Raw genomic sequence first — 20,964 nt, forward strand, 5'->3', positions numbered from 1 at the left:
TGATATTTCTCTGCGTTTGGGCCACACATTTAGACATAAACACAGCTACGACTCACCACAAATGATGATTCCTGAAAACTCCGCCCACACTTGAGATCTGGATAAAAGCCGTGTCTCTGTTTGCATTTATGTCACAATTTGTGACGTCCTGTTTTTTTTTTTCCAGGATTCTGATTGGCTATCAGGGCTTCATGCGTCTTGCTACCCCGCCCCCTACATTTTTGGCATGCTCATAGTAGCTCTGGACCAGCTGTATATGTGGGTCAGTGTAAATTAAGATTTTTTTTTAAACGTAGAGACGGAAATATCCAGGGTTTCTTTTTTAAAACTGCGTACGTGTAAATGTGGCCTCAGGCGCCTTGGTTTCCCCTCCTCGTGTCTGATTGCTGTTCCCCATCCTGATGTCTTACACCTGTGCCTGAGTGTGTGATTCGCTGCACCTGGTGCCTTCAGTATATAAGGGACTCGTCTTGTCTGCTCTGGTTGTTGGTTGCTCTGTGTTCCCGTGTACCTGCTCTAGTGTTTTCTGCGACAGTGTCTCTACTCTCCTCTGCTGCAGCTTTTGTGGATTTCGCTACTAATCCAGAAAGACATTTGGTTTTTGGACTTTTTGTTTGTTTTTTTGGCGGTAAATTAGTTTTTTCATTTAACGGCGGTGTCAAGCATCTTTGAGTCCACTTCTATCAACCCCCAAATGTAACAATGAGCAGAGAACAATACCCTATAAACAGTAACAATAGCGAGTACACAAGCATTCGTATGGACAGGCGACAAAGTTGGATTGTTATCCCAGGTGACTGTCGACTATAAAACTACCAAGTCCCAGAAGAACATGCACTGGGAGTCGTGACACTCTGGAAGCCGCACTTTGTTGTTATTGTTGATCCACTTGAGCATGTGCAGGAGAAGTATTTACTATGGCTGGGGTGCACATGTGCAGTAGCAGTGTTTCAGAAAAGTTGTTTTCAAAAAGTTCCCCGATGGGAGACGTTTTCAAAAAGTTTCATTATCAGAAGCTCCGAGCACCGTTGTCGTAGAGATGCAATGAAAAGTTTTTCGCTTGAAAACGTTCCTGTAAATTGGACCTGAAGCTGCCACCTCGGTGGTCACACAGGCATCATTCTTTCTGCAGGGTGGTCTGATCAAGACTAAGAAACTATTTCTTCTATCTCAATGCACATCATAAACATCCACCGTCTCCCTACAGAAGATTTGATAAACACTGTCTGTCTGTCTCCACTCACTATTACATCTTTTTTTGAATGAAACCATGTGCATCTGCAGCATCTATTTATAATTCATGCAGGAAAAGGAAAAACCCCACACCTGATTAACCGTGATCTGTCCGAGAACACTGCATTACACACATTTGTTTTATAGCGGCATTGAAAAGCCTCGAATTTGACTCAGACACAAATAAAATCCGCAGAAATCCTAGAATAAGTCGTAGGTGTTTGTGTAAGAGCTGCGTGCGGTGAGGATGGGCCAGCTCGCCGGCTCTTTGGGGGGTTTTGGAAGAGAATGGGTGGGCTTAGTGGCGGAAATAGGAAACAGATAAAAAGGATGAGTTGTGTTTACGTGTCTGAGCCAAGCGCAGGGATTTCCATCAGAATAAAACATCTGTGTTTGAAGAATCGTCCGCCTAAACATACCTAAGATTTGAAACGCCCTTCAATCGAATCAATAAAACTTATGAAGAACAGAAGAGAAGCATCATGAAAACCAGACGCACGCAGGAGACTTTGAATGAACTCGGCTTCAGATCAAGGAGCCTTTAAGTTTTTGCGGTCCAGAATTTAATTTCATTAATATCTGCATGCTTTTTGATTCCTTTCCAAGTTGTGGCTTTAAACTTTGCCACAATACATAATAAGATTGCTCTCTTGAAAAGCTCATCCAGTTTTGCACTTTAATATGAGTTCAATAAAAAAAATAAAAAAAACTTTTGCATTTGAATTTCTAATTTAATTAAAGTATAAACACGGCAGATGACTTTTTTTTATTTTTTTGCAATACTCAAAAGCAATAGATTTACTGTAATGACAAACGTATATCGCTGTCCAAATGGATCGATTGTACTTCCTCTTCAGGAAGTCACTTTGAAACTTTCTTAAAGTAGCAGGCTCTGTGTACTTCACCAGCTTTTAGTTTAATCAACTTTGTGATCAAATAATAGATTTCCACTCCTTCTATTCTTCAACATTTGAACCACACAGTTTGATAGTGGTGAGGTACTAACTAAAACATCACCAGACCTTTGTGGTTATGCTAACAACAATTTTGTTCATGATGTTTCCTTAAAAAATATAATGGATTAGCCCAAAACTGTGTTGTTTTTTTTGTCGGGGGGGGGGGAGGGGCATTCATTTTCTTTTACACCTCTCAGAATATTATGTATTAATGCATGTGTTCACGTGGAACTGCATAGTCAAAACAACACTGTATGCTTTATTACTTTCCAACAGATCAGATGGGTGTGAAAGTGAAACAAAAGGTTCGAGGGTAACCGGTTTAATCGATGTGTTCGCACATGTGTTTCTGACCACTATAAGAAGAGCGGCTTATGTAAGGCCAGAAAGTCCCTGAACTATTTCTCATGATCGATTTATCTATTTACTTATTTAAATATGCCATTGAGTTACAACTATTATTTTTTTCCTACAACCTTCCAATGGAAGGGAAGATTGTAGGTTCAATATCCGTCCACTGGGAGCAGTTTGAGGGAGGTTCAGTGTTTTGCTCAGGGACACTTCGACAAATGGATCAACATATGGACATATAAACATAATGATTGGAAATTGAACCTACAACCTTCCAATGGAAGGGCAGCCACTCTACCAATCGAGCCACATCCACTTTAAATATATGTTTTTTATCAAATTGAATTAATTTATTAGATACATTTATGATATATACTTATTTTTTGGGAACTCGAACTTTGGTTGGGACTATCATTTGTAAAATCTCGCATTGGCTGCACATTGTCATTATTATTGTCAAAATACTTAATGACAAATACAAAAGTTTTTTTCTTATTTCATAATTTAATGACTCTCAACTATTGTATCAAGAATGTCCCCAATGTTTGCATGAATGTTCTGGTCGCCATAAATTATGAGCACTTTTGAGTTTCATCAATAGCAATGGCTGGTAAATTCCCAGATATGTTTGCATTGTATGAATTCCCAAACGTAAAGCGAGAGACACGGCTCTGGATACAATTCATTAGGGCGCACTAACAATCTCAAGCTGTAGTTAGCCGGCGTTTACAATAACTAGCAGGCGTTACGTAATGGTTGTTTTCATTTGCAGCAGCTTCTTTTTCAATTACTTTTGCACCATTGTTGCTCTTCTTAATCGGGGCTAATTGGCTGAATGGGCTTGTACAGTCAGTGGGGATCATTTTAATTTTAGGAAACAACAACATGATGAAAACAAACATTTCTTAACAAGAGCTGAAAAACAAATGAATAGAAATATGATTTCCTGTCCTTTTTTTTGGTAAAGATATACATTTCCATTGTATTGGGTTGAAAATACCTCAAATATGTAAAAAAAATAAAATTGAAATATAACATTAAATAACCACCTTACATTATTATCTAATGAGTTGCTATAATTGTTCAAATAACTGATTTATTATTTATTGTATTTTTATATGGTTTTTACATGAATATTGAATTTCTAAGCATCTTTATTTATTTACTATTTAAGTTTAATTGCATTTATATCTGATTATGTTTACACTAACCACTTCAAACTAAATAACTGAATAGCATTAGCATGACATTAGCTGGAGGTGTAATGTGGTTTCATTGGTATCCCACATTTGAGATATCTTTTCACAACGTGCGTTTTTTGGAATAAATGGGGCATTTAAAGGAAAGCACATCCACTAAAAGTCCAATACGAGAGACATAATGTGAATACTTAGAACCAAAATATTTTAAATGTTTTTTAACAAATTCAGGTTTGAGCAAAAGTTAATGTCTTGAATGTAATTAAGTAAACGACATGAAGGGAATTAAAACATTAAGCGCTACATTTGGTTTTGGCGAATTCAGACCCCTTTACACAGTATTTCAAGTGAAAACCCTTAATTTTTTGCCTTTTCATTTTATAAAAGTTTACACAAACATTTCGACAACGATGTCGTTAGCATGTTGAGCCACTGGTGGCTGCTCTCGGTTGTTTTTGTACTAAAACCACAGACACGTGCAGGGAACAATACACTATGGACATGAAACAATGGCGAGTACAGGGACATTCGTATGGACTTCTCATACAGTTACAGTCGTAAGTGGGGGCCATACCTACAACGTGCAACCTGATTTATAATTACATCTGGTCTTACCACGAATAAAAAAGAGGCACAAACCAGCTTAAATACCGTGCAGCTTTTACTGCAGCATTCCCACAGTTAGCTCCCCATGCTTTTTATCAGTGGACTTTACGATGACATATTTTCTGAGGTGTACCTCAAATCTTGATTTTGATGACATATTCAGATTTAAATATTGTCGGGGAAATAACCGGGTTTTTCCACCAAAACATGACCAATCCAACATGGAAGTCATACTAGTTCCAGATTGTTTTATCAGGGGGATATATATGTTATGCCTTTGGCGATAAAATAAAGCAGAAGGGAGGATACTGAGACCAGAGGTGGGCGTCCATTCCTCACGTCCCCCCGAAGAAAATCTCACCCTAGAGACTTGACAGGATCAGCAAATGAATGTCCAAGTATTGGAGCGTGAACAAAGCGTCGAGCCTCGCGGTGGCCTCAGCCTCGTACATTCACTTAACGGTTGCAATGTTTAGATTGCTTAAAAAATGTTTACCTCACCGTTGTTGTACAACGTAGTCCCTTCACTTCAGTAAACGTACCTGGGGGAAGAAATAAAAAAAAGAGGGGAGAGTTTAGGGCAACGATTGCTCGCCTGTAGATATATTGTAAAGTCTGGAAAGCATAAAGTGGAAAGATGAGGGCAGCCAGCTGGGCTCACCTCCTTAACATCACCTAACAGGGAGACTGAGCGGCCCAGGGGGAAGTTGCCTCTTCTGCCACGTGCTCAGACACGCGTCCTGTGGTTGGTGAGAGGGCGAGGCAGACCATTTCCATGCGCTTTCAGTGGAACCTCGTTAAGAGTTACTGACGCGCGTTGGTCTGTTCAAAAGCCCCTGGTGTAAAGATTCACTCAGTCGGCAACATCTGGTATTTTGCCTCCGCGAAAACTCCTCCACACAGTAAATATCAATCATTATGCCGTCTATTCAGACTTCTGACGCAGTTCTGCCTCATTTCCAGGAACAAAAATCAACAAATCCAAACAATAGAACGGATAAAACCCAACAATTTGGTTCCAGCATTAAGTGGCGTTTTTGTTCTATTGAGACTCGTTCTGAGCTTTCAACGTGTTTTCAGCAGATTTTAACTCACGTGTTGATGCTCAACAAATAATAGGTCAGGAAAGGGAATCCTGCAATATGGCCCACGTTCAATAACAACTTTGCAATGATCAAATGATGCTTTGAGGGGAAGCGTCGCCGTCAGTGTGCGGTGACATGGTCTTTTGTGGCGTTTCTGCCCATGTTGTTGTGAACTGTGCGTTCCCAAACCGCTGCTCAGCTCGCATCAGGACACAGGCGGCTCGCAAACAGTCTGACCATCTGCGACTATTAAAAAAAAAGAGACAGTCCATTGAAACAGATCAAAAAATTCTCATGTCTCACGAAGCTTTTTCTGCCTCTTTCCGGTAAGTCAACATGTGAAAAGGTCTAAAAGCAGAATACAATGTGGCAATACCACTGCAAAGTCACTATCAGTGAGATATCAGATATCTTTAAATGTGTGCAGCATTGTAAAGCAATGTGGTGTTGAGCCTTTTGAGCTTCTTGTTTTCATGCTACCTGATACTGTGACATAAACTGTCTATTAGTGAAGACTTTAGTGCATGTAATACCAGAGTGGAAGAAGAGGAAAAGATTTTAGAAAAAAAAATATTTTTTTAATATGTGTATATTGACGAATAAACATAGAGTTCATTATAGATTCTTCTTGTAACTTTGTTGTAATGCTGTTTCTCCACCAGTGTCCGAACCTACTTTTTCTTTTTTCCCAAAGTGTAACGAGACTGGATCGAAAAACTCCTCCATGTAGATCGAGAGTGTTAAACTTAAGGCCTGTGGGCCAAAAGCGGCCCTAAAGAGGCACTAACCCGGCCAAACTACCAAACAAAAGTAAAAATTTCAAGGAAAACATTCATTTTTAAACATATTTTATAAGAGTAGTGGACACTGAGACCCGAGCTGAGTTACCTCAATGTGAAAATGCAGACCAGCATTAACCTCAAAGCCACGCTGTCAGGGTGAGTTGGTAAAAACGCACCAGCTATAGGGGAAGTTTTTGGACATTTCACTGTATTTTCTACCACAAGGTTTCATTCAAATTGGCTTCATGTTGAGATTGTAGTAATTTTCCACAGTAATTGCTTGATTTTGTATCGATAAAATGTAGACATTATAAATAAGAATGCTCTGCAGCACAACAGAACAAACAAAGGTCAAACAAAAAAAAGGGTGTTTATACTCTTATATCACCTCTCTGGCCCACTTTAGATGAAATTATGTCACTCCTGAACTAAAGTGTTTGACAACCCTGATACAGAGAGATATACAAAGTAGTTTTTATAATACGTCAATTCGTGGATTTAGTTTTTGCATATTTATTACATTAATTCTCAAATTGAAGATTTTACAAAGTTGGAACTGTAACTTACCCATATTGCAGCTAGAATTAAAAGGATTGTGGGTAATTGACTAATTGAGTGCAAAACCACTTATTTAAAAAGAAAATTAACTCGCACAATGATAAGAGCCGAACGGATGAATCTGCCCCCGAGCAGTGATTTGTACTATTTTGATGAAAAATGTAAAAAGGACACTATAATGAGCATGACCTCTTTGTTTCACTAGTACATCATCATGTTAATCAGAGTTGGCATTTTGTGGAAAGGTGTCGGTTCTGGGGTGGACACGCTCACGCATGTGAATGAGCCCGAGAAATAAACGCCTCGAACGTAAAGGACAGAACATTTCACTGGAGCTTCTTTAATAGGATGCTATCAGAGCGCTCGCTCTTTGCGCCTCTGCAAAAAACAAAAAAAATCCAACACAAGTCAAGAACAGCTTTTATCTTCCTTCAGAAAGAAACATTTGGTGAATCTTGATCATTCTTCTCTGAATTGTTGCTGCTACCCACCAGAGCTGAAAGGCATGGCATGTTTGTCAAAGCACAAGTGTGTTTTCACGTTAATTACTCACAAAGGCATCTTAGTTATTCAGCTGCTCTTTTCTTACGCTATATGAAAACGGTGTAGATTGTACCTGCCTCGGGCTGCGTATTTGAACGTGCCTCTGTTTCTCGCCTTGCCGTTTGATCTGCGACACCTCACTTGTCACTTTTTTTCAGTGAAACGGTGGATGAGATGTGAAATTGGATGTGACAAAAAAAAACCTGGTATTCCCCTGTGGAAACGTAGAGAATAACAGATTAGATTGACATGTGCACAGAACGTCGGCGAAGTTTCACCATTCATTTCCAATTATGAAACCTCTCGAATAAATTAGAAACTGACGGCCCTTTTAAGATTTCGCCGTTTTAAAAACCATCGGACAATACGAGCAGGGAGAGACAATCGCTTGCGAGCCTCCAGAATCCTAAAATTGTGACGAGTGTATGAGAAGTGGGGAAAACAGTTGGGAGGAACTTGCTGTTCGCACTCTCCCGTCATTTTACTCTTCCAGGTTAATGGTTTGCTTTTTGAAAAATTCAGCAGCTGCTCCAAGCGTCACGTGCTCGGCTCGATTGTCTAAAACCGGGAGAAAACAGGTGCTTCTTTCTTCTGTTGCAAACACATCTGACTGACAATCATTTCTCCAAGCTGTCTTTAATGAGACATTGCCCATTGCGGTGTTCACATCCGAAAACAACACACAATGCAATGCCACCTGTTGTTTGTTCTGCTCTTAAAATCTCTTGGTTTTTTTTTTCTTTTTTTTTTCTTTTTAACTTCTGTAGAACTTTAATTGCAGCTCCCGTACAAATTTAAGATTGTGTCTGCCGACCAGTTGTAGCAGTGACTGTGTCAGCAGCTGCGGCCACATCAAGGACCGAGCTTTTGAATCTAACTCAGCTGGATCAGGACAAAAACTGGCTGAAATGATCAAGGCTTCAATCGCTCTCTCCCAGAGTCTGACCAACAGATATCTTCAGTCTGGTTTTATTCCCAACCACAGGTCTCGGAGGGAGTTTTGGTCTTTCTGAAAAGCAACATCTTTTTGATTGTGATTTTTCTGAAGGCAATGTTCAAAATCCGTAAATTGTTATTGCCAAGCATTTTATTCAGTCATATTCAGTTGCAACCCACCAAAACAATAAGTTACATTACACGAGACATCAAGAAGGTACTCTATATTGCCTAAAGTATTTGTTCAGCTATCCAAAATCAATGACTCCTGGTGTTACAATCACTTCCATGGTCACAGCTGTAAAAAAATTAAATCAAAAATCAAGCATAAAGGCATGCTGAATATTTCTACAAACATTTGTGAAAGAATCGGTTGGTGCCAGGAGATCAAGGTCCATAACGACATGGGTGAGCGAGTTTGGCGTTGACCGGCCTGCACAGAGTCCTGACCTCAACCCAATAGAACACCTTTGGGATGAATTAGAGAGGAGACTGCGAGCCAAGCCTGCTCGTCCCACATACCAGTGTCTGACCGCACAAATGCCCTTCAAGAAGAATGATCAAAAATCACCATAAACACACTCCTAAGGGCTTCCCAGAAGAGTTGAAGCTGATATAGCTGCAAACGGTGGACCGGCATCAGACGGGCGAGCGAATACTTTCAGTTCACGATCACTGGATGATGTGCAAATCTGGTATTTAACCTTTGAGTTAGTTTTGTTCAAAGCTTCCATAAGGCTGAGGGTTTGGAGGCTTTTGCTTCCCCTAAACAATGTGTGGTAGAACCAGAAGCTTAATGTGTTTTTTGGGGTGACGCTTATGTTATAAAGAGATTGAATTCATTGTAAATGATTTCTTTTCTGGGGCACATCTTCATGAAGGATTATATGGAAACACTGAAAGGACAGCTCACAGGAAACCAAAAATCTGAACATTAGTTGATGAATTAGATCTTATCATTTGAAAAGAATCATGATAAATAAAACAATGTACTTTATGAACTCATTAGCAAATATTGAAAACAGCTTTTAGTTTCAAAACGCTTTAGTTTTGTCCCGTCATATGCCGACTGTTTTCCATTTGAATGCTTCGGTTTTCTTTATACCTTGCCTCTATTGTACTCACGATGGCCACTAGAGGTCACTCTGATTAAGTTCAGTCAGTGCAGTTGGGTGTTTTACTTTTGAGCTCTAAGTCTCACAAAATGGATAATAAATTTGACTAGTAAGTAAGTAAACATTTTTTATAAAGCGCTTTTCATAGATAAAAATCACAAAGTGCTGTACATGGAATAAGTGCTGTACATGGAATGAGTGCTGTACATGGAATGAGTGCAATAAGACAGAACAAACAAATTACATAAAAATACAGAAATATTTAGCTAAAATCTTGCTTAAATACAAACGTTTTCAGATGCTTTTTAAGAGTTTGTGGAATCAAGCGTGCGGAGGGAGTCTGGGGGCTACAGCCTGACAAGGACCAGTGCCCCCGGGTTTTAAAGCGGGTCTTTGGGACCTTCAGAAGACCGTCTTGAGGATCGGAGGGTGTGTCCTGAGGTGTAGGGACACAGCATGTCTGCGATGTACTGAGGGGCCTGACCGTGCAGTGCCCGGAACGTGAGAATCCAAATGTTGAAGTCGATTCGAAATTTGACTGGGAGCCAGTGAAGATTTGATAGAATGGGGGTGATGTGGGCTGTTTTGGGTGAACCTGTCAAAAGTCTCGCAGCTGAGTTTTGAATGATCTGAAGTCTGCCGAGGACGGTCTTATTGAAGCAAGTGAAAATGGAATAGCAGTAATCAAGGCAAGACGAAATGAGACTCACATCTGAATCAGCTCAAGCGCAAAGGAAAAGCAACGCCTTCCTAGAATGAAGCATTTAATAACAAAGGACGTTCTGAGGAGAAATTTCTTTACACTGTTTCCTGTTTCTATTTCTGCTTCTTGTGGAAGGATGAGGTACGGCCTGCAAAGGCAGACTATTTTTTCTCTCTCTTGGTTTTTCTCCGGTGCCTCCTGGGATGCAGCAGTTTGACAAAGCGAGAGGACAGTGGGACACAGGAGGGCAGCAGGGGAAACAGTGGAAATGTCTGGCTGGGCATAACAGAGCAGTTGTTGGCCCTGGAGACTTGCTCTGTGTCCTCTAAAGCAATGCTCCAATTCCCCTGACTGTTATTGTGTGAATCTGTCCTCAGCGTTCAGTCGGTCTGCATCCCGGACTCACTGAGTCACCCTGGAATGGAAAGGATCTTGTTTTGTTTTGTTTTTCTTCCACAGGAATAGAAAAGAAACATGGTCTTCCACTTCCTCAATGAGCAGAGATGAACTGGATTGTGCGATGTTTGCTGAAATATTAATATGATGACGCGAGCTGTCGCGGTGATGCAAGTGTCTGTGGGAGCAGCTAATATTACACGAACTCTCCATCATTGTCAGAATGCCTTTGAGCAAGGCAGCAGATGTCAGGCCATTCCAAGGTCACTCCGCTAAGTGGAGTGTATTTACCGGCAAATGGAGCGTGAAGAACTATTTTTGGTCTAAAACGTAGCACTTGGGTTCAGACGCCGAAGATGACACATGGTTACAAATCCCGGCGAGGGCCAGCGAGTCGTGCAGCAGGCATTATTCAGACTCTGTCCGGAAGCAGCCGGTCGGCAAAAATACTTCCATGCCTAGCTGGCATACCAAAGGCTGGGGGAGAAATTACGGAGAGAAGTGCCTGTGTCACCCTGCAGCAGCGTAGGAGGACTGAGAGCACCAGCTTATGCCAGGCAGGGGATTACTACCTCCACTCAATACACACACTAATTCACAGCTCAAAAGCTCTCTATTAGATTAAAAAGCACTTTCTGTGTCATCATGAGCCAGATTGCAATGTTTGTTCTGTGTGTATGTGTGTGTGTGTCCCCCCCTACATCCATCTTCTTCTTCTTCTTCTTCTATTTTTTATTTTATTTATTTTTTAATTCCTTTTTGCTGACCAGATTCTCTTCAGATCGCAGCTCATGGCTCGTGTTGTCCCTGCTTTCAGCGTGCGTTCTGCTCGCTGTTTTTGAAAAATGATTCAGAGCCAGCAGTGCATCAAAGATTGACAGGGGAGAGACGAAGACATGTGAACTGAATCAAAAGCAGTTGAGCCCAGACAGATGGATTAGTTTGTGTACCGCAGAAGTCGATGTTCATCCTGGAATCGTGAAGAAGACACGTGGAAATCTAATGTGTGGATTATGCGTACATTTAATTTAACTTGCCTTAGGACTATTTCAACATTTTGGCGAGTACACTTTGTTTATAAATGAATGACGAGAGATGAAATATCAATACAAGTCTTGTTCTTTCATCTTTCCCTATGATACCACTCTACTTTGATCGGGTGTGACAGATCAGAACAGGAAGAACGGGTCTACAGAAATTGTCCACCCATCTTATTTGTTGTTCTCGTACACAAGCACAAACAAATCCACAATTTGTGGTTTCATGAGGAGCTATGCGAAATAATTCTCCACGAATAATGGCTGACCGCAGCCACTCGTATTGCTGAGGCTGTGCTTGTAGGAAGATAGAAAAACAATAGTGACCCCAAGACAGAATCAGAGCGAATGGCTTTACAGTTATTCACAGAAAAAGCTGACATTAACTACATTTGCATCTTGTTCTATGTTGTTTTGGGACTACTTTGTACTTTTTTTTTGACTGTACTGTAAAGTACAATTTAAAACATAAAATCGTTTAAAAAAAATAAATTGGTCCTCCTCACACCCACGACTTGAATCAAAAGCAGCACATTTCATCTGCATATTAGTAGTCAGTTTATTCTTTTCCTAAAGAAACCCAAACCCAACATATCTTTCTGCAAATCTATACAATATGTATCATTTCATACAGAGAAGCTTTCAAATAACTCAGTTTTACTGTTTTCTTCTGAAGCACTTTGTTGTTATTTATTTCCTGTGCGAAGCGCTATATCACTCAAATCCACTTACCACAATGTAACTTTACAGACTTCATTGTTTGTCTGAGAAAATATGCTCTGACTGTGTTTGTATACAAGCAAACTGAAGTGAATGCCAGAAATTTACAATGTTTTGAGGAGTAGCTTTTACTTCAGAACTGCATTAATTATTGTGACTGAGTAAAATCAAGCAATCTTTCAGTACCCTGTTCACCTCTTTGTGGGGTTTGTTTTCAATGTAGCCATACAAGGCACTTTATAAATAAACCCAAGTCATGTTTCAATCCAAAATATAATTTTTGCTGGTATTTCAACAATCATGTTTATCTGGTCAATTTTGGATATTCAAGTATATATGTTTTAGTCAATAATAATAATTAAATTTTGTGTGTTCCTGCCGACAACACCAGCAAAAGTTAATATGTATAATTTCCCCCCAAATCCTGTCCACTTTGAATGGACATTTTTCAAAGGTTTTTGTGGGGTTTTTTATGGGTTTTTTGCTGAATCATTCACAAAAGTCATAGTACACTATTCCCAAATCCACTGCATGTTCAGATGGGATTTTTGTGTATATGCTCCCAGTGTGCAAACTGGTTTGTGCGTGCCTCTGAGGAGCAGCAACAGGCAAGTTCAGCAGGAAGCGAATACCAGGCCTGTGGTGGCTTCTGTCTGAGTCACCCGGCTTTTCTTTCTTTGGAAAGCCCAAATTTACAAGGATTCCCTGTTTGAAATAGAGCGGCTGCCTGATTTAAAGTGATGTTTAAGACATGGTTCAATGGTGAAGACAAGAATTGCATGTAGGCCGATAACTTTATTAAAGTGAGTGATGATGATTCAGACTCATGCGCAAATCATAAAACTAAAAATAACCTAATTTCACCCATGATCATGACAAAATAAAAACAAACAAAAAAGGAAATGCAAACGCAAATCTACAGGTACTTCTCAAAAAATTAGCTTATTGTGATAAAGTTCATTATTTTCCATAATGTAATGATAAAAATTAGACTTTCATATATTTTAGATTCATTACACACAACTGAAGTAGTTCAAGCCTTTTATTGATTTAATATAGATGATTTTGGCAAAAAAGTAAAGAAAAACCAAAAATCCCCATCTCAAACAATTAGCATATTTCATCTGACCAATAAAAGAAAAGTGTTTTTAATACAAAAAAAAGTCAACCTTCAAATAATTATGTTCAGTTATGCATTCAATACTTGGTCGGGAATCCTTTTGCAGAAATGACTGCTTCAATGCGGCGTGGCATGGAGTCAATCAGCCGGTGGCACTGCTCAGGTGTTATGGAGGCCCAGGATGCTTTGATAGCGGCCTTAAGCTCATCCACAGTGTTGGGTCTGGTGTCTCTCAACTTCCTCTTCACAATATCCCACATATTCTCAATGGGGTTCAGGTCAGGAGAGTTGGCGGGCCAATCGAGCACAGTAATACCATGGTCAGTAAACCATTTGCCAGTGGTTTTGGCACTGTGAGCAGGTGCCAGGTCATGCTGAAAAAGGAAATCTTCATCTCCATAAAGCTTTTCAGCAGATGGAAGCATGAAGTGCTCCAAAATCTCCTGATAGCTAGCTGCATTGACCCTGCCCTTGATAAAACAAAGTGGACCAACACCAGCAGCTGACATGGCACCCCAGACCATCACTGACTGTGGGTACTTGACACTGGACTTCAGGCATTTTGGCATGTCCTTCTCCCCAGTCTTCCTCCAGACTCTGCAACCTTTATTTCCGAATGACATGCAAAATTTGCTTTAATCCGAAAAAAGTACTTTGGACCACTGAGCAACAGTCCAGTGCTGCTTCTCTGTAGCCCAGGTCAGGCGCTTCTGCCGCTGTTTCTTGTTCAAAAGTGGCTTGACCTGGGGAATGCGGCACCTGTAGCCCATTTCCTGCACACGCCTGTGCACGGTGGCTCTGGATGTTTCCACTCCAGACTCAGTCCACTGCTTCCGCAGGTCCCCCAAGGTCTGGAATCGGTCCTTCTCCACAATCTTCCTCAGGGTCCGGTCACCTCTACTGGTTGTGCAGCGTTTTCTGCCAAACTTTTCTCTTCCCACAGACTTCCCGCTGAGGTGCCTTGATACAGCACTCTGGGAACAGCCTATTCGCTCAGAAATTTCTTTTTGTGTCTTACCCTCTTGCTTGAGGGTGTCAATGATGGCCTTCTGGACAGCAGTCAGGTCGGCAGTCTTACCCATGATTGCGGTTTTGAGTAATGAAACAGCTGGGAGGTTTTAAAAGCCTCAGGAATCTTTTGCAGGTGTTTAGAGTTAATTCGTTGATTCAAGGGTGGGTGTGGTGCTCCAGATGATTAGGTTAATATCTCATTTAGAGTACCTTTTCATGACATGCTAATTTTTTGAGATGGGGATTTTTGGTTTTTCTTTACTTTTTTGCCAAAATCATCTATATTAAATCAATAAAAGGCTTGAACTACTTCAGTTGTGTGTAATGAATCTAACATATATGAAAGTCTAATTTTTATCATTACATTATGGAAAATAATGAACTTTATCACAATATGCTAATATTTTGAGAAGTACCTGTATGTCTATTTCACAAGTCATGCTCTAATAGTAATAAATCACCTGAATTTGTTTGGATAAAATATTGAAATACTGGTAAATAGAGTTCACTTAAAAAAAAAAATAAAATCACTGGCTTAACGGTCCCTAAAGCCATGGGGTAAATTCTGGACAGATGGGGGCTCAAACCCGCAACCTTACAATTCAGCGACAAACCCGCTCTACCAACTGTGCCAAAGCCTCCATGTTAAATTTAACCCTCCCCCTTCCAAATCGTCTCCTCTTCAACCGCACAGTTTATGTTATATTAATTTTATTTGCATACTAATCTCGTCTAAGAAATGACCCCTTTCTCTTCGCTGAAATAGGCTGAATTCTAAAACGGCTAAAATTGCTAAACAAAGCATGCAAAGACCGAATAGCTAAAATGTGCTACAGTAGCTAAAATAGTCACAACCAACAAGAAAACATCTGAAAGACAAAAAAAAAAATAATAATTGTAAGAAACTTCTGAAAAGGAAACACCACTAAAATAAATAAAATGACTAGAGTTGCTAAATACGAGGACACAAGAGTTAGTTAATTGGCAGCTTTGTTGTGTGATGGAACTAACTTCCATTTGTGTGATGTTGCTGAAGACAACACCCTCTACCCGAACCGGGGTTTGTATCCCCCCCCCACAATCTGCAAACGACGGTTGTTTTTTGATCTGTCTCTGTCCGATCCTCTTCGCTCTAACTATAACCACAGAAAGCTGCCACCTCCGATTCTGGTTCAGCAGAAAGTCCCCACCTCTGAGCCTGGTTCTGCAAGCTTCTGCCTATTAAAAGAATTTTCCTTTCCTTTCTTTTCCCATGCTTGGTCACATGGAATTGTTGGGGTTTTGCCTGTAAAAGTGCCTTAAGAGGACTGTGTTGTATTCAGAACTATATAAATAAAAATAAATGAGCAATCAGGAGGTCATGGACTCCTATGAACGGGAAAACATATCAATGTAGAAGCAAGTCATGCTTAAGCTTTTCTTCAGGCTCAAGTTCACTGCTCCTTGCTGCATCTGAAAGCTCTTTGTCTGAAACCTAAATACATTAATTATTTTTGTTGACTTGCAGGAAAACCTTATATATATATATATATAATGGTTTCCAGGTAACAGGCATTTACATGCAAAGAATATTCTTCTTTAATGCCATCGCCATCTCCTACCGAACCTGTTTATCATGAAATCAAGTGCAAAGCCTGCTTTTTAGATTGCCATCACATCTGCAAACAACATTACAGCAGTTGGATTATGTAAAAGCCGGAGAAAGATAAACACACACATACAGTAAACAGCAAGTTATTATGCAAGAAGAGCACAATCTGACGCTCTAATCACCTTGTTGTCGGTACCCACCCCAGTGTTTGCTGAGCAGATCTGTTCGAGTATTACGCAACAGCATGGCAGCGAATGCGCAAACTGGTTGACGGACAGAATTTGGTTGGTGTAATTTGCTTTGCTGTCATCATCAAAGGCTTCCACTCTTGATACTGGGCAGCTGATAAGGAGTTTGACTTTATCTCCCAGAATTGTTGCTGCCAGATATCTGCCTCAGTGTGTTTTCAAGCTGTCACTTCTGGGGCCTTTCTAAATGCTTTTGCGTTTTTTTTTGTTTTTCTTTCTGGTGTCAGAGCGGCAGGGCCACACAAACTGCAGTGAAATGACGGATGTATTTGTTCTGCCTTTGAATTCATTCCCCTCATGTGCCGACCATTAGCAGCTGCGTATACATAAAATTGAGCCATACACTGAATATGAAATATCTACCTCCACAGGAGGATCCCCGCCCTCCCCAAAGTGTTCCTCCTCCGTCCAGCATAATCAAACAACTTTAATTGAAGCGTACAATATATTTTCCTATTTGTTTGAACAGCTTGGGACATTTCATTTTCTGACTCCTTTACAGCCACTAAATAGCCCCAGGTGTACAAATAATGCAATAAGCTTTCTCAGTGTTGCACAATTGTTGTCATAACAAATACCAAGTGAAATGGATCGTATATAGTTACAATGACAAAGTTATAATTAACTGCTGGAAAAATATGTGTGACTTTGTAAACTGCATGTAACTTGTTGTCTCCAAAAAGTCCAGAGCGGACGATAGAGTACGTCCTGTGCTTCTCAGTCGACCCTTATCAGTTGTGCTAGATGGAACACATTCACTCACTCTCATCTGATGTTCTATGTATATTGTTATTTGTCAGAAAAGAAAGCATCCTAAAGCAATTGATTCAGGTCAACCTGACTCGGTCATGACCTGGAAAACATTTTGCCCCTCATCCAAGTGGCGTCACTCGTTCACGTTGATCCCTTGACTTACGCTGGCGAGTCTTAAGTTTGGGGTGGCGCAGTTGTTAACATTGTTGAATTTCAGAGTAAAAGCTGTGGGTTTCGATGTGGAGCTTTCATGTGTTCCAAGTGTGCGTGTGTGGGTTTCCTCTGGCTATCCTGGTTTCCTCCCAACAATCCAAAGATTAGCATGTGAGGTTAACTGATGAACCTAAATTGCCCCTAGATGTGGGTATGTGTGGTTGTCTGTCTATCTGTGTTTTTTTTCCTGTGATGGACTGGTGAGCATCCAGGGGGTAGCCCGCCCTCACCCCATAGTTCACCAGCTCACCGCAGCACTACACAGGATATAGTTATAGAAGATGGATGGATGGATGGACATGGTGGACGAATTTTGGGTAGTAGGTGTTTAACTGTAGGGGCAACTGTAGGCTGCACAGTGACTCCTTAGCAAGGGCTCGGATTCCGTTCTCCTTTCAATGAGTGCTTCTATTTGTCGCTATTCAAGCCCCGGTGCACTTTACAAGTTAGAGGGTGGTCAGCTCACCTTGTCTAAGCTTTCAACTGTTGGTAGGTGGTATTGGCTCCAGCATTTTTGAATGATAAAGCCACATAAAAACAATGAAAATCAGTTTGTTTGTTAGATTGAATTTCCAACCTGGATGTTTCTGCAATGAGATTTACATAATTCTATGTGAGAAAAACAAACAAAGCCCTGAGCTCTATTAACTATGGCCCTGTTTACACAGCAGCATTTTCAAATGAAAACGGAAAACTTTTGTTGCTCTGTGGGTGTCCAGTTACACGACAATGGTGCTCTGAGCCATTGAAAATGCAACTTTTTGAAAACAATTGCGAAGGTGACTGTGTAAATGGGGGACAACACAACTTTCCTGAAATACTGCTTCATTACCATGTCCGTAATAAATGGCTTTTCTGCACTTGTGCGAGTAGACCGCCATTGTTATTATTGTCTAACTCCAGAGTGTCATGACTCCCAGTCCATATTTTCTTGGGATTTGTTAGTTGTAAAGTTGAGAGTCACCCTAATAGCAATCCAAATTGGTCGTCTGTAAGTACAAATGTCTGTGTACTCACCATTAGAACAATAGACTATTGTTTGCATATTGTTCTATGCACGCCTGTGTATGTAGTTTTATTTCCAAAAATGAAAGAAAACAATAGCAGCCACTAGTGGCCCTACATTTTAAACAACAGCATTTCAGCCACATTGGTGTAAACAGACATCGTTTTCAAAACGTCGCCACGTAAACACAAAATTCCTCTGAAACAAAAAGGCAAAAATGATTCATCTTCAGTTGAAATTTTGTCGTCTTAAAGGGGCCCGAGTGTCAGCATTTCAAATCGCAATATACTTAAATCATTGTTACTGTTACAGAATCTGGGCCTGTAAATCTGTCACTGGGAGGCGTTTCCTCTCATTCTAATCATTGTGGGAGTTTACTCACATTTTAAAGAAAATCCTTGTTGGAAACTCACTGGCCAGGGGAGGTTCTTCTTGTTTTAATAAAAAAAAAAACTATATCTCAAATAAATGCTGGGTTTGTGGTATGTATAACAGCGTTTTTGAAACAGATTAAGCAACACTGACATGGAAGTACCATGACAGCAAAGTGGGAAAAAAAAAAAAAAACACTTTAGACATGATAAAAGCTGAAAGCTGTTGCCTTCATTCGCCTACGTTTAAAGTCGTTTACTACACAGAAGGGCTTTATATAGCTCGCTGTTGAGCTCTGTTCACAACTCAATCAAATGAACAAAAATGCGTTTATAATATCGTTTGATTGTCTGGTAATTTCTACAGTAGCAATAATCACAGTGGTTTAAATATTCACTTTGATTGTGTTTCCCATCTCTGTTCAACATGAAGTGTGCTGGGTGGTAATTAAACTCTTTTCCTATAGCGAGACCTCCCATAAGTATCACGCAGTGAAACTCAATGATAGAAGAAATAAAAAGCCACACTACACTCTGAAGTGGAAGATGTTATTCTGACAGTAAAAAAAAAAAATGCAATACAAATAGTGTTCCAACGGGACATAATAGATTCTTCCACCAGCACGCAGTAATATAAATAAAATGTTATTTTGTGCCTGGCAGCAGGACTCATTGATATTTCAGAAGAAAGGGTCTGATTAAGGAGAAACGGTGATCAAAAGCCCAATTAAGGACTTGTGCCTTCACTTTAGAGTTTTCTGTTTATGTGATTTACCATCATTAGAGTGACATTCCCCCAGCAGCTGGGTCTTCACCGAGAGGATTGGAATCAATTTAGCCCTGATGAGGGCAGGGGAGTTCGGCACCGCTCACACAGGAGGCCCAGCAAAAGTAACGACGCATGCCGGAGTCCTCGTCTACACCGGCTCAGTCCTGAGGAGAAGCGCGGCGTCACCCGCGACGGTGCTAATTTGAAGTGAGTTCCACACTTTAGATTTGGATGACGGACTGGCGGCGTTTATCTGAAGCCCCCGATTCTTAGTCGGAGCCCCCCTGTCCTCCCCTGTGATTTTCTCCTCCCTTTCTCCCAGTTAATAATGCTGCACATTATTTCCCATGCAGATAGCCATGGAGCGTGAAATCAATTTAAGAGCAGAGGAGTGTGAGAACAAACTCAACTGGAGAGGAATGTCTGAATTTCAATATTTTCTCATTTAATAAAGCATTCATGAGCTCTGTGATTTAATAAACACTGCGCCGGCAAGGAAGGGCCCAAGGTAGAGGAGGGCTGCTCGCAATTTTTGTTGGGCCTAAGACGGGGAGAATAAGATTGGGTAGATTGCGTATTTATTATTGCTACTTTATTTCCTTACAACTATTACTTACCTTCCTATATTGGGAACATTTGTTCTCATTGAGCTTATTCCACGACAAAACTCTTTCCGTTTTACACTCGTAAATGACAAAAACAAAGATGACACAGGGTTGTTTTTTTTTATGAAATGAATAGACTTCTCGCAGAAATGAGTTTGGCAAAGGTAGAAGTAACTGTTGAAGTTTAAGGCAAGCAGAGACAGGACGAGTGGGAGAAGGTGGAGGTGGTTCAGACTGTCCAGAGCTCTAATCAGAAATAACCCACCTTGACAAGACGGCGTCATTTGTCAACATTAGTTTCTTGTGGGGTGAAACCAGATCGCCAAGCCGACAGACATTTGCAGGAAGGAAAACATCTTTGCTGGATGAGTTAAATTGTATTCCACCCATTTTACAGGGACTAGTGTGAAGAGCTAAATTGGAATTTGGAGTCCAGGATTACTAATAAAATCTCCATGTAATGAGTGGTATTATTTTATATTAATGTTTAATCCTGGGTTATACCATCTTTATTCTATTTATGTCTAAAAACAAAACACAAACAAAAGAGCAGCACTGGAATTTTGCCATCTGGTGAACTGCAAAGACAAAGCAGTAAAAAAATCATATTTCATTTCTAATAATTGAATATAGTGAATCAACAGCTAAGCTCGATAAGCTACCAAACATAGAAAACAATAGCTTTGCATTAAATGTTCCTGGCCATTTATTTTAAGCCCCAAACCAACTTTGAACTCGAAAGATTCATCTCGCTTCAGTGTCTCCGACTGGAAAATGGCTTATTTTGCTCGGATTGCTGGACAGTTTACCAAGACTCTGTGGACCAAAATGAAATTTTCCGTTTCCCTTTCAGTAGATTACCCTGCAGCACGGTGCACTGTCAATAATTTACATGGAATGAACAGCTAGAGTACGATCAATCCTCTTTGTTCTTTCCCTCATCTGATTGGATTTTGAGCTCCGTCATTGGCCGCTCCCCTCAGGATTTGGAATGTGCAGAATTCTTTTATTTTTTTATTTTTTTAGCCAGCTCATTCTGTGAATGAAGCTTTGTGCT

The sequence above is a fragment of the Lipophrys pholis genome, assembly GCF_963383615.2.
Source record: "Lipophrys pholis genome assembly, chromosome: 11".
Classification (NCBI taxonomy): Eukaryota; Metazoa; Chordata; class Actinopteri; order Blenniiformes; family Blenniidae; genus Lipophrys; species Lipophrys pholis.